The sequence below is a fragment of the Rosa rugosa genome, chromosome 3 (assembly GCF_958449725.1).
Source record: "Rosa rugosa chromosome 3, drRosRugo1.1, whole genome shotgun sequence".
NCBI classification, from domain to species: Eukaryota; Viridiplantae; Streptophyta; class Magnoliopsida; order Rosales; family Rosaceae; genus Rosa; species Rosa rugosa.
Window position 1 is genome coordinate 17,132,479 of NC_084822.1, and position 17,501 is coordinate 17,149,979.

Here is a 17,501-nt window from a genome sequence, read left to right on the forward strand (position 1 = left end):
GATCATCATATAATTTTGATCTGACCGTTGGATCATTATTAAACTAGAATCCGACCGTTGGATTTCCGTATATATGTGGTTTATGAATGATTGCTAAGTTAAGATCGTATCTGACTAGGTGATTGACGGTTTAAGTTGGTGGACGATTGTGGATCGTATTCTGAGCTGTTGAGAAGACGTAGCGGGATTAGAGGTGAGTAAACCTCACATGGTTCATATTACGAACCGAATATAATTAATTGATTTTTTTGTCGTAATTGTGTGGAAATTGTTTATGAAATAAAGATTTGTTTTGAAATAATATGAACTTGATCAACTACGGTTCATAGGGCTGCGGCTCACAGGTAAGAAAATGAATTTAAGTATAAAATGAATTTATTGCTTTAATGCGTGTGAACTATAGTTGGTATTAATAGACATTCCTGTGCGAATGTCTATGTATATATATTATTTACGTGAAATAATATGTACTGTTGGAGTTGTGTTGAGTTTATTGTTGAGAAACAATATATTGTGAGAGGTATTGAGTTTATTGTTGAGAAACAATATATTGTGAGGGGTATTGAGTTTATTGTTGAGAAACAATATAGTGAGAGAGATGTTGAGTTTTATTGTTGAGGAACAATAAATTGTTATGATCTGTGGAGATCAATAGGTCACGGGGTGACCATGGCATACTATCAGCGACCCACGCTCTCGCGCCGGGTAGGTGGAACTGAATAGTATTAAATCGTGAACCACGCTCTCGCGCCGGGTAGGTGGAAACGATCAGTTAGAGCTCTAGTCTGTCTGCCAATTGTTGAGTGGTGTTGTGAGGGAAATGTTGAGGTTACTTGAGACTGTGAGTGGTCATGTATGAGTGATGTTGAGGTTACTTGAGACTGTGAGGGGTCTTATGTGAGAAGTGTTGAGGATACTTGAGTCTTTTAAGAATGAGTTCTTAAAAGAGAGCCTCAAGAGTATCCTTCCTTTTATGGTGATTGTGTTGAGTTATATTAATTGTAAAGAAATAAATCAACAATTCTTTCTTGTTTACTCATACTGGCTGTAAAAAGCTTACCGGGTTTTGTGTTGTTGCAACTCCCGGTACACTATTCAAATTGTGTAGCGGGTAATCCTACAGGACAGGAGAACCAGGACGGTGATCGTGCGGTTAGAGCAATTGTTAGAGTTTTACAGCAATTGTACGTTGTGAGGTGTGTTATGCTCATTTGAGCTTTACAATATTGCTTGTGAGAGTGAATTGTAATAATGAACTCGAAGTTTCGAGATTTGGATTTTGTAATTGTAATTATTCATGTTTCGGATTTGAATTTATTATTCAAAATTCGGGGCGTGACAGTTTGGTATCAGAGCGTAAGGTACATATTTGGTGATAATCAATACTTCCCGAGTGATGGCCCGTCTGCAGCGGATCCCCATCATATACTCTTCGGTATTGGTATAATCATTGGGTATGTCTTAGTATGGGGTCTAGACAGCGTGTATGTCCGTAGGACGGTAGAGTTGCCTTCTAAGTTCGTATTAGAATAAGTTTAGTTTCCGCGAGTTGTGATCTTCGAGGAATGGAAACCTCCGGATTTAACTCTGATGAGTCAGTGAGGATTGTTTATGGAAATGAGTTTCCTTTTGTATGTAGAAGTGTTTGGTTGAAGGCATGGTGTGGACCTATGCTTGTATCTGATGTGGATACGAGTATTAATTGATAGTAATTTTGCCTTCTTAAGTTGGACATACAGATGCATTTGAATAGATTCTAGACTCATGTGGAGTTATGAGTAGTGTTGCGGTTAGGGAAGAAATTATTGTGGTTAATTCTTCCATGTGCTTGTAAGTTGTTGAGCAGAGTTTGAGATGCGAGAACGGAGTTTGATCTCGTGTTTGAGTGATTGAGACGAACGACTATATATTTGAGTTCTCTCCGAGTACCTACAATCTTAAGGGCTATTTGAAGTGGGACTAGTGGTAGTTTTGGTATTTCTAAATTTAAATCGAGATCCGAGGAACATGTTTTGTATACGTGGTTGATATTGCGAGCATCATTTTTGATTGATATTTTGCGTTTCACAAAGACAACTGGATTGGAAATTCTCCGTTTGGACACCTTGGTCTGTTGACCTGACTATGACTTGTGGACATAGTTTTATTTAAGTGAAGGAAATTGATTTTGTGAACTAGTTTTCTTAAGTTTTGGATCGTAGTATGGAGTTGGACTGAAGTGAATTTGAGGTTGTTGTGTTTTAAGTTTAAGTAGGCGGGACACTTAAAGTTTTGAAATGGAATTTGATCTTGGTCGGTAATTAATGGGGAGATTTAGAGTCAACTCTCTGTAAATGTTATTAGATGAGGGTGTGTTTCTGTGGTGATGGATTTTAGGAGAAATGGTTAAGTGCAATTTTGGGTATTGATTGTAGTGACATTGTTGGGTATCCATAGTGGTTCAAGTGAATTACTATGCGATATGGAGTTTGATTCGGTTTCTAAATCGTAAATTCATAGGGTATGAATTGTGGTAAGTTTAATGGAGAAATTAATAGAGGAAATGGTTGAGATTTTATAAGATTTGTATGAGTAACTCTAAGGATGTGGGTTTTTCCTAGCTAACTCAGGATGTGTTTAGCTTTATTAAACCCTAATTCTAACGACAAAATTGTTGTGTTTGGTTTGACTCTAAGGATGCTAGCTAGACCTCTGTGCAACTTAATTGATTGTTTGTGATAAATCATTATGATTGATGTGTGCAGCAGAGTTGTCAATGGTTTTGAAAATAGTATTAGGTGACCAAGGTTGATCCTTGGTGTTGTTGTTGGTTTAACAAAAAAGAAGAAACGACATGCACACCATCTTATTGATTTAATATTACAAAAAGGAAATTGGAACTACGCTATACTAAGCCTAATTAGTAGCTCCGGATGGGTTGAGGCTGAGCTCAAGAGAAACTGGAGATCCACGGTTGTAACCGCCTGAGCCACCAGAATAGTAACCAAATGCGCTACCTTCCTCGGAAGTAGTCTTCGGGTTACCAAAGACGTCCTCGCCGTGCACGGGGAACAGAGGAAGAGTTTCAACCTCCTGGTGATCTCCTCCTCGTTGTTGCAGGGATGTTTGTCCTCCTGTTGTGCCAAAAGAGTTGTACTGGTATTAGTATTGAAGGGTGAGGAAGAATATGAAACAAATTTAAATCAAGAAATCCTTCATTACCAGTAGAATCGGTGGAACCAAAGTTGAGATTAATGGATCTACCATCATCAGTAGAACTAGTGGACCCAAAATTGATGTCAATGGATCCACCAGCTGGCCCAAAATTGATGTCGATGGATCCACCAGCACCAGTAGAACCAGTGGACCCAAAATTGAGATCAATGGATCCACCAGTACCAGGAGAACTAGTTCCCATGGGCACTTGAGCAGCCTGATTGCACCTCTTCATCTGCTTCTCTCGAGCCCTGACATTCTGGAACCAAAAATAAATGTTCTTGCCCTCAACCTGTCCATACTGTTGCAGCTGGAGACAGATCTCGTGAATCTGCTCTGTAGTTGGGGTCTTAACTCCCTTGTCGTAGTAAAGATCCCTGAGGATCCTTATTTGATCTGGAGTAGGAACCCACCTGGCACGGCTTCGCCAGAAATCTGTGTTGGCACTACTCCCGGCTGCTTGGTTGTTTCCTCCATCCTCGATTTGTTGCTGGGTTTGTAGCTCCATTAGTTGCAGAGTTCGTGGTTCCATGGTGATGAGTTGAGAGGAAGTGTAAATTGAAGAACGAAGTTGTTGAGTGTTTGTGGGAGATTGACCTTAGAAGGATTAAGGTCGATGAAGGGGTATTGGAGATCTGAAAGTTCAGAGGAAAGAAGAGATCGAATCTTCAAATGGAAGAAAAGATCTGAGAGAGAAGGATTGAAGATTTGAGAGTGAAAAACTGGGGATTTGAGAAGAGAAAGGCTGAAGAGTTGAGAGAGAAAGGCTTGAGCTCGGAAGAAAATTTCTTTTCCTTTGGAGTGAACAGTCGCGTCTCCAGAATGCACCTATTTATAGAACAAGGTGAGCAGATCTCCACCGTTGGATGAACGATCTCAGAATTTGAATCCACGCGTTGGATTAAAGTCGCCCCGAAACCCGGAAAAGCTGTTGGCGCGTGTTGAGCGTGTAAGGGGACCGAGGGAATCTCGAGGCGCTGTGGCAGACAGCTGTAGCCGAAAGCAGATTTGACTGCCGTAAATCACGGAAGGGATAAGCCGTGACACAAGTGGGCCGTACTTGGGCCTGTCTCGGATCAAGGCATCACTGTAGCTGTGGGAGGAGGCCTGATGGGCCGAGTTTCAGAAACAGTTTTGGACATGATGGGCCGAGTTTCTGAAACAGTCTTGGATGTTTTGGGCCGAATTGTTGAAACAGTTGAAACAATTGGTTAAATAAAAGGATTGGTATGGATAATAACGTGAGCAGCCGTGCTCGAGTGGTTGAGTGTAAAGTTCGTGTACAAGAGGTCTGAGGTTCGAACCTTGCCTCTCGTTTATTTTTATTATGTTCGCTTATGACATAATAAGTATAATATTTGTACACGTTGTATTAAGCACAGCTTGTGCTCCAGTGGTTGGGGACAAAACTTTCGTGCAGCAGGTTAAGGTTTCGAACCTTGCCTCCCCCGTTATTTTATTTATGTCGCTTATGACATAATAAATATAACACGTGAGCATATATTAATGAAGGCAGCTCTTGCTTCAGTGGTTGGGAGCAAAACCTTTGTGTTCGAGGTCGGGAGTTCGAACCTTACCTCTTACAAATATTTTTGGATCTCGTATATGCTTGATATACGGACGTATATACGGTATGTATGGTATACATACGTATATATGGTCTGTACGGTATGCATACGTATATACAGTTGTACGATATGCATACGTATATACGGTCTGTACGGTATGCATACATATATACGGTATACCTACGGTATGTACAATTTCATACCGTAGCCGAGCTGGAAGTCGGTGGGCCGATTGGTAGGCCCAAATAGTAAGCCCAAATAGTAAGCCCAATTGTTCGGCCCGAATGGTAGGCCCAAATGTTAAGCCCAATTGTTCGGCCCGAATGGTAGGCCCAAATGTTAAACCCAAATTGGTTCGGGCCGGTTCGAAATGTGAATGGTTCGGTTCCTTCGGCCCAATTGGCCAGCCCTAATGCTTAGCCCAAGGATTGAGCAAGCCCACGTCATCATCACTGGGTGACATATTTTATTGGTGTACTTTTGGGGATGATTTGTTTTGAGTGATGCATCTCTATTGTTGTGTAGAATAGTGCATGCTTAAGTTTTACTATAGAGATTTACCGTGATGCTAATGGAGTAGCGAAACGCTTTGTGGGAGTCTTTACTGTGCTTGTATGCCAGTACAGGGTGATGATCTATGTGAGGATCTATGAGATAATCTCTGTGAAGATCTAAGTGATGATCTCTGTGATGATCCACGTGATGATTTTGTGTAATTGATGTGGAGTGATGTTGAGCAGTTGTTTTGTGAATTTACATCGTGACGAAAGGATTTAGTGGCCATAGGAATGTATTTTTATACAAAGGGCTGTGGCTTTGTAGATTACTACAACTTTGGGAATGATAGAGATTCGATGATTAGGTCAACCTTAACTGAGAGGAATTGACTTACGCTTAAATTTCGGGACGAAATTTCTTTAAGGAGGGTAGATTGTAATACCCCGAAAAATCCAAATTAAATTCCGTGGATTTTTAGAAATGATTTCACGATAGTGGGAGCGAGTACGAGGCTCGGAGAAGTTGTGGAATTAGTTCGAACGATTAATTTTCGAAAAAACGAACGTTATTTAGGGGCTCGCGAAAGTTGACTTTTTATACGTTCAAAATTTGGGAAAACTTTCGTCATGAAAGTTGTAGAGCTCGTCGATACGATCGCGTGCATATGCGGAACGCAAAAATCGGAGTTCGTATGAATTAGTTATGATTTTTTGAAAAAGTTTCCAATTTAGTATAAAGCTTCCATTTTTGGAAATTTCCAAAAATAAAAACAGATTTTTCCAAAATTGGAAAATCTGCTGCGATTTTAGTTCCCCGCCGGAAATCGCCTCCAAAACTTCGATCGACGATTTCTTCCTCCTCCGGCCACCGATCCTCACCAAACTTCTTCCATTGGCTTCGTATGGTCCTTGCGCACCTGTCTGTGGCAGCCTTTCACAGCGGCGCGGCCTGTAGCGGCGGCGGCAAGCCCGGTCCGATTTAAGCTCGATTTTGGTCAACGCCGGTTTTCTCCTAGCTCCGGCCACCAAAACTTCCGATCCTTGGCTTCATGAACTCCCCTCAACCTGCTGATCATCATACTAGGAGGATTGCACCTAGAGTGACCGGTTTCACGTTCGTCGGAGCTCGGTAAGTTTTCAATCCGAAACGAAAATCTTTCGATCGGTATATCTCGAGCTGTAGTGCATCGTTTTGATTGATTCTTTTTCCAGTGGGTTCCCCTTGATGTTATTAACAACTCTCTAGAAGGCATCAGGGCCTGAAATTGAAGCTTTGACGTCGAAATCGAGCCTTGCCGGATTCTGCAAAATTCTGGAATTTTTCCGACCACCGAAGCTTTCGATCGGTATATCTCGAGCTACAGACCATATTTTTCTGTGATTCTTGAACCAGTGAGTTCTTCTTGAGTTTCTTAACAACTCTTCAGAAGGAATCGAAGCCTTAAATTGACGTTTTTACGTCGAATTGGAGCTCGCCGTTTTCTGCAGTTTCTCGCCGGTTTCTGGAAAATTCCGGCCACCTTCATACTGTTCAAGGTAATTTTCGACCCCTTCCGGTCATTTTCAGACTTCGTGCTAGTTATGAAAGTTGTTAAGCATGATGAGAGGAAGAAGAGCAGCCCGGCCCCGACACCATTTGTGGTGGTCGGCGGCGGCTCTGCCACTAACTCCGGCGGCCCTTTCCGGCCACCTCCGGGGATCAAAAATATGGTTTCTGTACATTTTCAGATTCTATATTTCAATACGATCATTTCGATATATTATACGCAATTTTTGGATATCGTATGATTAAGTTATGAATTTTACGATTTCGATCGTTCGATTTGTGATCTGTGAAGATCGGACCGTCCGATGGACTTGTAGTTTTGTTATGTTGATCTTATGACTGTCCCAGTGGCTTTGTGTGGTCATGGGCGAAGATCCGACCGTTGGATCTTCGTATAATTGTGAAATAGTGATTCGGAAGGCGATTCGTGAGAATCTAACCGTCGGATTTTCGTATAATTTTGTGAAGATGTTAGTAAGGACGATTCAAGAAGATCTGACCGTTGGATCTTCGTGATAATTTTGGAGGATGATCCTAAGGGCGATCCGTGAGGATCTGACCGTTGGATCATCATATAATTTTGATCTGACCGTTGGATCATTATTAAACTAGAATCCGACCGTTGGATTTCCGTATATATGTGGTTTATGAATGATTGCTAAGTTAAGATCGTATCTGACTAGGTGATTGACGGTTTAAGTTGGTGGACGATTGTGGATCGTATTCTGAGCTGTTGAGAAGACGTAGCGGGATTAGAGGTGAGTAAACCTCACATGGTTCATATTACGAACCGAATATAATTAATTGATTTTTTTGTCGTAATTGTGTGGAAATTGTTTATGAAATAAAGATTTGTTTTGAAATAATATGAACTTGATCAACTACGGTTCATAGGGCTGCGGCTCACAGGTAAGAAAATGAATTTAAGTATAAAATGAATTTATTGCTTTAATGCGTGTGAACTATAGTTGGTATTAATAGACATTCCTGTGCGAATGTCTATGTATATATATTATTTACGTGAAATAATATGTACTGTTGGAGTTGTGTTGAGTTTATTGTTGAGAAACAATATATTGTGAGAGGTATTGAGTTTATTGTTGAGAAACAATATATTGTGAGGGGTATTGAGTTTATTGTTGAGAAACAATATAGTGAGAGAGATGTTGAGTTTTATTGTTGAGGAACAATAAATTGTTATGATCTGTGGAGATCAATAGGTCACGGGGTGACCATGGCATACTATCAGCGACCCACGCTCTCGCGCCGGGTAGGTGGAACTGAATAGTATTAAATCGTGAACCACGCTCTCGCGCCGGGTAGGTGGAAACGATCAGTTAGAGCTCTAGTCTGTCTGCCAATTGTTGAGTGGTGTTGTGAGGGAAATGTTGAGGTTACTTGAGACTGTGAGTGGTCATGTATGAGTGATGTTGAGGTTACTTGAGACTGTGAGGGGTCTTATGTGAGAAGTGTTGAGGATACTTGAGTCTTTTAAGAATGAGTTCTTAAAAGAGAGCCTCAAGAGTATCCTTCCTTTTATGGTGATTGTGTTGAGTTATATTAATTGTAAAGAAATAAATCAACAATTCTTTCTTGTTTACTCATACTGGCTGTAAAAAGCTTACCGGGTTTTGTGTTGTTGCAACTCCCGGTACACTATTCAAATTGTGTAGCGGGTAATCCTACAGGACAGGAGAACCAGGACGGTGATCGTGCGGTTAGAGCAATTGTTAGAGTTTTACAGCAATTGTACGTTGTGAGGTGTGTTATGCTCATTTGAGCTTTACAATATTGCTTGTGAGAGTGAATTGTAATAATGAACTCGAAGTTTCGAGATTTGGATTTTGTAATTGTAATTATTCATGTTTCGGATTTGAATTTATTATTCAAAATTCGGGGCGTGACAGTGATGGCCCGTCTGCAGCGGATCCCCATCATATACTCTTCGGTACTGGTATAATCATTGGGTATGTCTTAGTATGGGGTCTAGACAGTGTGTAAGTCCGTAGGACGGTAGAATTGTCTTGTAGGTTCGTTTTAGAATTAGTTTTGCTTCCGAGAGTTGCAATCTTCGAGGAATGGAAACCTCCGGATTTAACTCTGATGAGTCGGTGAGGATTGTTTATGGAAATGAGTTTCTTTTGTACGTAGAAGTGTTTGGTTGAAGGCATGATGTTGACCTATGCATGTACCCAGGTTGGATACGAGTATAAATTGATAGAGATTTTTCCTTCTTAAGTTGGATATACAGATGTTTTTGGATGGGATGTACGTATCAAGGATTAAATATCTTGTTTTGTAATGAGATGTCCTTGTGGAGTTTGTTAGTAGGGTTGAGGTTAGGGAAGAAATTATTGTGGTTACTTCTTCCTTGTGCTTGTAAGTTGTTAAGCAGGGTTTAAGGTGCGAGACAAGAGTTTTATTTTGTGCTCGATGGTTAGAGATGAGAGACCATTGTTGGGTTGTCGTTGAGTACTATAATTCCTTCAGAATCAGGATTGTTGGTAGAATTGGAATTAGTAGTAGTTTTGGTGATTTGGAATTTGAATTGAGTTCGCGAGATGTGTCTTATATACGTGGTTGATGTTGCTTGTATCATTTTGGAACGATACGTTACGATTCACAAGGAAAACTGGATTTGAAATTTATTCATTTGAACACCATGGGTTGATGACCTGACCGTGACTTGTGAATATAGTTTTATTCAAGTGAATGAAATTGAATTTTGTGGCCTTTGTGTGGTGAATTAGTTTTCTTAAGTTTTGGATCATAGTATGGAGATGGACTGCAGTGAATTTGAATTGTTGTGTGTTTTAAGTTTAAGTAGGCGGGACACTTAAAGTTTTGCAATGGAGTTGATTTTGGTGTAATTAATTGGGAGAGTTAGAATCAGTTCTTGTGAATGATGTTGGATGAGAGTGTGTGCCTTTGGTGATTGATTTTAGGTGATATAGTTAAACGCAATTTCGGATATTGATTTTAGTGACTTTGTTAGGTATCCATAGTGGTTCAAGTGAATTACTATGTGATATGGAGTTTGATTCGATTTCTGAATCGCTAAATGTTAGGGATTGAATTGTGGTGAGTTTTTGTTGAAGCAATTGATAGATGGAATTATCGAGATTCTATAAGAGTTGTAAGAGTAACTCTAAAGACGTGGGTTTTTCCTAGCTAACTCAGGATGTGTTTAGCTTTATAAATCCCTAATCCTATCGATGAAATTGTTTGTGTTTGGTTTGACTCAGAGGATACTAGCTAGACCTCGATGCTACTTAATTGATTGTTGGATTCTTTTTGAGTGATTGTTTTTATTGCATCATTATGAAAGATGTGTGCAGTAGAGTTGTTTACGGTTTTGAAAATAGTATTGGGTGACCAAGGTTCGATCCTTGGTGTTGTTGTTGGTTAAACAAAAAGAAAAGAAAACATGCACACCATCTTATTGATTTAATATTACAAAAAGGAAATTGGCACTACGCTATACTAAGCCTAATCAGTAGCTCCGGATGGGTTGAGGCTGAGCTCAAGAGAAACTGGAGATCCACGGTTGTAACCGCCTGAGCCACCGAAATAGTAATCATATGCGCTACCTTCCTCGGAAGTAGTCTTCGGGTTACCATAGACGTCCTCGCCGTGCACGGGGAACAGAAGAAGAGTTTCAAACTCCTGGCGAACTCCTCCTCGTTGTTCCATGGAAGATTGTCCTCCTGTTGTGCCAAAAGAGTTGTACTGGTATTAGTATTGAAGGGTGAGGAAGATTATGAAACAAAATTTAAGTAAATAAATCCTTCATTACCAGTAGAAGCAGTGGAACCAAAATTGAGATCAATGGATCCACCAGCACCAGTAGAACTAGTGGACCCAAAATTGATGTCCATGGATCCACCAGCTGGCCCAAAATTGATGTCGATGGATCCACCAGCACCAGTAGAACCAGTGGACCCAAAATTGAGATCAATGGATCCACCAGTACCAGGAGAACTAGTTCCCATGGGCACTTGAGCAGCCTGATTGCACCTCTTCATCTGCTTCTCTCGAGCCCTGACATTCTGGAACCAAAAATAAATGTTCTTGCCCTCAACATGTCCATACTGGTTCAGCTGGAGACAGATCTCGTGAATGTGCTCTGTAGTTGGGCACTTAACTCCCTTGTCGTAGTAAAGATCCTTGAGGATCCTTATTTGATCTGGAGTAGGAACCCACCTGGCACGGCTTCGCCAGAAATCTGTGTTGGCACTACTCCCGGCTGCTTGGTTGTTTCCTCCATCCTCGATTTGTTGCTGGGTTTGTAGCTCCATCAGTTGCAGATTTCGTGGTTCCATGGTGATGGGTTGAGGGGATGTGAAGATCGAAGAGTAAAGTTGTCGAGTGTTTGAAGGAGTTGTTGTTAAAGGGATTAAGGATGATGATGGTGGGTTGGAGATCTGAAAGTTCAGAGGAAAGATGGGATTGAATCAACTAGATGGGAGAGAAGATCAGAAGAGAAGGATTGAATCGAAGAAGAAATGTTTTGAGTTTTGAAAGAAGAGGAAAGCTGAAGAGTTGGGAGAGAGGGGCTGGAACTCAGGAGAGATTTTCGTTCCTTTGGAGTGAACAGTTGCGCCCTCAGAATGCACCTATTTATAGAGCGAGGTGAGCAGATCTCCACCGTTGGATGGACGATTCCTGTGATTCATTCTACGCGTTGGATTAAAGTCGCCCTGAAACCCGGAAAAGTTGTTGGCGCGTGGAGAGCGTGTAAGGGGACCGAGGGAATCTCGAGGCGCTGTGGCAGACAGCTGTAGCCGAAAGCAGATTTGACTGCCGTAAATCACGGAAGGGATAAGCCGTGACACAAGTGGGCCGTACTTGGGCCTGTCTCGGATCAAGGCATCACTGTAGCTGTGGGTGGAGGCCTGATGGGCCGAGTTTCAGAAACAGTTTTGGACATGATGGGCCGAGTTTCTGAAACAGTTTTGGATGAGTTGGGCCGGATTTCTGTAACAGTTTTGGATACGTTGGGCTGGGTTTCTGCAACAGTCTTGGATGTTTTGGGCCGAATTGTTGAAACAGTTGGTTTAAATAAAAGGATTGGTATGGATAATAACGTGAGCAGCCGTGCTGGAGTGGTTGAGTGTAAAGTTCGTGTACAAGAGGTCTGAGGTTCGAACCTTGCCTCTCGTTTATTTTTATTATGTTCGTTTATGACATAATAAGTATAAAATTTGTACACATTATATTAAGCACAGCTTGTGCCCCAGTGGTTAGGGGCAAGTTTTGTGAGCAGCAGGTCAAGGGTTCGAAACCTTGCATCCCATTGTATTTATTTTTATGTTGCTTTTGACATAATAAATATAACTCGTGGGTTTATATTAATGAAAGCAGCTCTTGCTTCAGTGGTTGGGAGCAAAACCTTCGTGTTCGAGGTCGGGAGTTCGAACCTTACCTCCTACAAATATTTTTGGATCTCGTATATGCTTGATATACGGACGCATATACGGTATGTACGGTATGCATACGTATATACGGTTTGTACGGTATGCATACGTATATACGGTTTGTACGGTATGCATACATATATACTGTATACCTACGGTATGTACAATTTCATACCGTAGTCGAGCTGAAAGTTTGTGGGCCGATTGGTAGGCCCAAATAGTAAGCCCAATTGTTCGGCCCGAATGGTAGGCCCAAATGTTAAACCCAAATTAGTTCGGGCCGGTTCGAAATGTGAATGGTTCGGTTTCTTCGGCCCAATTAGCCAGCCCTAATGCTTAGCCCAAGGAATGAGCAAGCCCAAGCCATCATCACTGTTGAGTGAACGTGTGCTAGTGGACCCTCCCAAGTCCATAAGGAATAAGAAGACGTTGTGGAGGTGTTTAAAAAATTTGGTTTTAAAGAAGCAATATTATGTGATGATCTATGTGAAGATCTATGTGGGGATCTATGAGATGATCTATGTGAAGATCTATGTGATGATCTATGTGATGATCCACGTGATGATTTTGTGTAATTGATGTGGAATGATGTTGAGCAGTTGTTTTGTGAATTTACATCTTGATGAAAGGAATTAGTGGCCATAGGAATGTATTTTTATACAAAGGGCTGTGGCTTTGTAGATTACTACAGTTTTGGGAAAGATGGAGATTCGATGGTTAGGTTAACCGTAATCGAGAGCAATTAACTTGTGCTTGAATTTCGGGACGAAATTCCTTTAAGGGGGTAGATTGTAATAACCTCGTTAGAGGAATTGTACGAAACTCGTCGGAGGAATAATACGAACCTCGATAGAGGAATAATACCATCTCGTGAAAGAATCAAAGACAAACATTTCACCCTTCCTTTAGTTTTCTCACCCCTCCCTTTAGCTGTAACGGTCCTCCTCTTGTCGGAGAGCCATCATTCTGTTTCTTTTTTTCGTTTCTCTATCGACCTCTCTCTCTCACTCTCTCTCGTCCGAAAGATACCGAAACAAAGCAAAAATTTCTCCAAGCTCTCTTTTCCTCCACAGGCCATCATTCAACGCCGGACAACCTCCAGTGGCATCATCTCAGCCTTGCGAAGCTACCTGCAGCGGTTTTGGGTCACGGCACAGTCGGAAACGGCGGCGAAGAGACCGGGTACATCCAGCCCCGATTTCTTTCCAAGTGTGATAACTCGAGCTACAGATCACGAAACCTCCTCAAACTTCGTCCACAGCTTCGCTTCAACCATCTGAAGCTCTCAGAAGCAACCTCACACGGCGTCGTGGCCCGTAGCAGTGGCTGCAAGTCAAACCCAACCAAGAACGAAATCGGAGCTATCGATCCAAATATCTTGAGCTACAGGACGTCGTTTTGAGTGATTCTTGAACCAGTGAGCTCGCCTTGAAGTTCTGAACAACTCACCAGAAGGGATCGAAGCGAGTAGTGGAAGTTTTTACGTCGGAACTCAAGCTCACCTGATTCTGGAATTTTTCCGGCTACCGAAACTTTCGATCAAGATATCTCGAGCTGTAGAGCTTCGTTTTGAGTGATTCTTGAACCAGTGCGTTCGTCTTTAAGTTCTGAACAAGTCCTGAAGGAATCGAAGCGAAAGGAGAACATTTTTACGTTGATCGGAGCTTCGCCGGTTTCTGCAAATTCTCACCGGTTTCTGGAAAAATTCCGGCCACCTCGACTGTTTTAGGTAATTTCAACCACTTCCGGTCATTTTCAGCTTACATGGTAGTTATGAAAATTGTTAAGCATGATGAGAGGAAGAAGAGCAGCCCGGCCCCGACACCATTGGTGGTGGTCGGCGGCCGCTCTGCCACTAACTCCGGCGGCCCTTTCCGGCCACCTCCGGGGATCAAAAATATGGTTTCTGTACATTTTCAGATTCTATATTTCAATACGATCATTTCGATATATTATACGCAATTTTTGGATATCGTATGATTAAGTTATGAATTTTTAAGTTTAGATCGATTTCGATCGTTAGATTTGTGATCTGTGAAGTTAGGACCGTCAGATGGACTTGTAGTTTTGATATGATGATCTTATGACTGTCCCAGTGGCTTTGTGTGGTCATGGGCGAAGATCCGACCGTTGGATCTTCGTATAAATGCAAAACAGTGATTAGGGAGGCGATTCGTGAGAATCCGTCCGTCGGATTTTCGTATAAATTTGTGAAGATGTTAGTAAGGACGATTCAGGAAGATCTGACCGTTGGATCTTCGTGATGATTTTTGAGGGTGATCCTAAAGGCGATCCGTGAGGATCCGACCGTTGGATCATCATTTAATTTCGATCCGACCGTTGGATTGTCGTTTGATTATGTTTTTGAGTTATTGGCTAAGTTAAGGTCATGTTTGATTAGGTGATCGACGGTTTGATTTGGCGGACGATTCGTGAAATTGTATTTTGAGCTGTTAAGAAGACGCAGCGGGAATTTAGAGGTGAGTAAACCTCACTGTGCTCATTTGGTTCATATTACGAACCGAATAAATTTAATTACTTTATTTGTCGCAATTGTGTGAAAATATTTGTGGAATAAATATTTGTTTTAAAATCATATGGACTTGATCAACTACGGTCCATAGGTAAGTAAAACGATTTTAATTATACAAAATGAATTTCTTGGTTTTATTGCATGTGAACTATAGTTGGTATTAGTGATTATTCCTGAGCGGATAATTACATATATATATATTTACGTGATTATATGTGGAATGGTGTGACATTGAAGAGTGTTGAATTGTGGTGATTTAATTATTATGGTTTGAGATGTGACATACCATATTTATTTGTGATGATCATAATTGGTGAGTTCATGTTGATATTCATGGTTGACATTGTGGGATGTCTAGAGTTGGAGAATGTAGGGTTATTAAGTTACCCAGTGAATCGTTCTGAAGGCTGTGGGCCCAAAGTTCGAGGGTTATTAAGTTACCCAGTGAATCGTTCTGAAGGCTGTGGGCCCAAAGTTCGAGGGTTATTAAGTACATCGTTATCAATTGAACCTAGGCCAAGGTGACAAGTGACGATGTAGTTAGAGCTCTAACGTGTTGTCGGGGTAGACAAAAGTGGTGATATAGGTGGTGGAAGGTTGTAGGACCAGTGTGGTGTATTGTGATTTGAGAATTGTGGAAATGGGTTTCTTGTGGATTTCTGTGAGTTCTTGATGTTTTCTTGCAGATGTTGTGATTGTTGGTTGTTTTACTCAAGTTAAAAGAAGTAAAATTTAATAAAATTAACCTTCCTTTCTTGTTTACTCATACGAGCTTTAAAGATTTCTTTAAAGCTTACCGGGTTTTGTGTTGTTGCCAATTCCCGGTGCACTATTAAATTCAAATGGTGTAGCGGGAAATCCTACAGGTCAGGAAGATCAAGGCGGAGTTCGTGCGGGTTAGAGTTTTTGTTTCAGTTTACAGCTTTGTAAATTGTGAGATGTATTATTGAGAGATGTGAAGTGTGGTTGTTGTGAGAAAAAAATTCAGGACGTTTATTCTATTAAGTTGTATAATTCATGTTTCGGATTTTAATTGTATTTAAAATTCGGGGAGTGACATCTCCACTGATGGAAAATTCGCCGTTGAGCGCACAAGATTTTTGAGACCAAGCAATGGTGGATAGAAGGCCCTTCGGAAATTTTCTGGAAAGATGAGAGCCTATTTGGAAATGCACAATTAATTAATAAATTAAAAAGGGACAATCACTATTACAAGGAACAGTTGCACAGAAAACTTGGAATACAGATATACATCAGATTAAACATGCACATCCTCACAGCAAATTTGCAAAATAGCAAAGGTTATTCGACAGGCAACTCATGCATAGATGCAGATATGCAAAATCTACTTACACATCTATCAGATATAAGTAACAAATATACAAACTGATATTTTACTTAAAAGACCAACTAAGCGCATATATATGAATATATGTATGCCTTGAAATCACAAATAGAGAGGGTTATATTTTTGGAGCAACCAAATGATTCGAGAAAGTCTCTCAAAGTAGAAAAATGTTTCCATGGCCCGTTGAAGGTGGAAAACTGTTTGTCCTCGATTATGATGCGGGCCATTAGTAAATGTGGAGCTAACAAACAAACTCTAGACTTTATATAACCCTGAAAATCAAAATGACCCAGACTTGGAATATTGATTCTGGCCTTCAAAGTATCATGGCATCCAAATACACCCAAGTATTTCAAGTGTTGAGCACGGATTTTGACATAACTCAGCTTAAAAGATTTGTTCAACACCATACCCAGAAACAGAGAAAGTTTTGAAACACATGTGAAAGATTCAAGATTCATAGCTTCATCAACTTGAATATGCTGGGCATAGCAATTCTCAACTTCCAATGTTTTGAGACTAGAACTCAAAACATGAAGCAGCGGGGGGTCAAAAGAGCATGAAGTTAATGACAAATGCTCAACTGAAGTGCACCCCAAAATTAAGTAGAAGAGAGCCTGGCCACTCACTTGCACGGTTTTAAGGGACAAAGTTTTCAAAGAGGGAAACATAGGCTCAGGTCCAACACTGTCAATGTCCTTTATCCTCAGGTGCTCCAAATTTAGAATAGTCACAGATTTTGCATTAATAATGGCCGTCCGGGGTAAGCAATAGTAGCTTTCAACCTCCTGATGTTTACTTCTAAGGCTGATATCTAAGTCCTTGACATTTCTCTCAAATGAATTACTCAATAACTTTCCTATGATAGCATCTTCATCTGCATCTAGGTATCTCATCGAAAGCCTGAATTTATCCAAGGGAGGTTGCTGGTTGTCCTTCTGACGGAATTCCAAATACCTTGCCAAGATGTTGAGGAACTTTACATGTTTGTAGTTGTTGTCGTCATCATTATCATCATGTGGCTGATTGCGCTCGTCAAAATCTAATATGCGGAGCGCAGACCATACACCTTCCCAATGCTTGGAAAGACAACTCATGCGAGAATGGCAGGTTTGGTGGGAAGTCGTAAGATGATTTGGTGCATAACAAGGTCAGGTAAGTGAGGCAGTAATGTGCTATCAGCCATGACATTTTCGTTATGATCTTCCTTGGTTTTGTCTTGCTCTGAGCTATTCATTCCTGCAATTTGGCTTGCAATGTCCTTCTTTTTGTTTTTCTGGAAACCAATTATAGAATAGAAACTTATTATCTAAAAGTGCCAGAATTGAGTACAAAACAATTCAGTACCACAAAGTAACCATTTCCATCAAAGAAAAAATTCTAATATCTATTGCAAG

At 40.8% G+C, this 17,501-nt stretch overlaps 1 long non-coding RNA gene across 1 annotated transcript; it reads left to right on the forward strand.

Annotated features, from left to right (window-relative positions):
• The first annotated feature begins 6,521 nt into the window (after window positions 1-6,521).
• Window positions 6,522-14,919, forward strand: LOC133740307 (uncharacterized). The gene is made up of 2 exons (XR_009861111.1): window positions 6,522-6,796; window positions 14,625-14,919. It is a non-coding gene; the product is annotated as an uncharacterized LOC133740307 (long non-coding RNA).
• The last annotated feature ends 2,582 nt before the right edge of the window (window positions 14,920-17,501 follow it).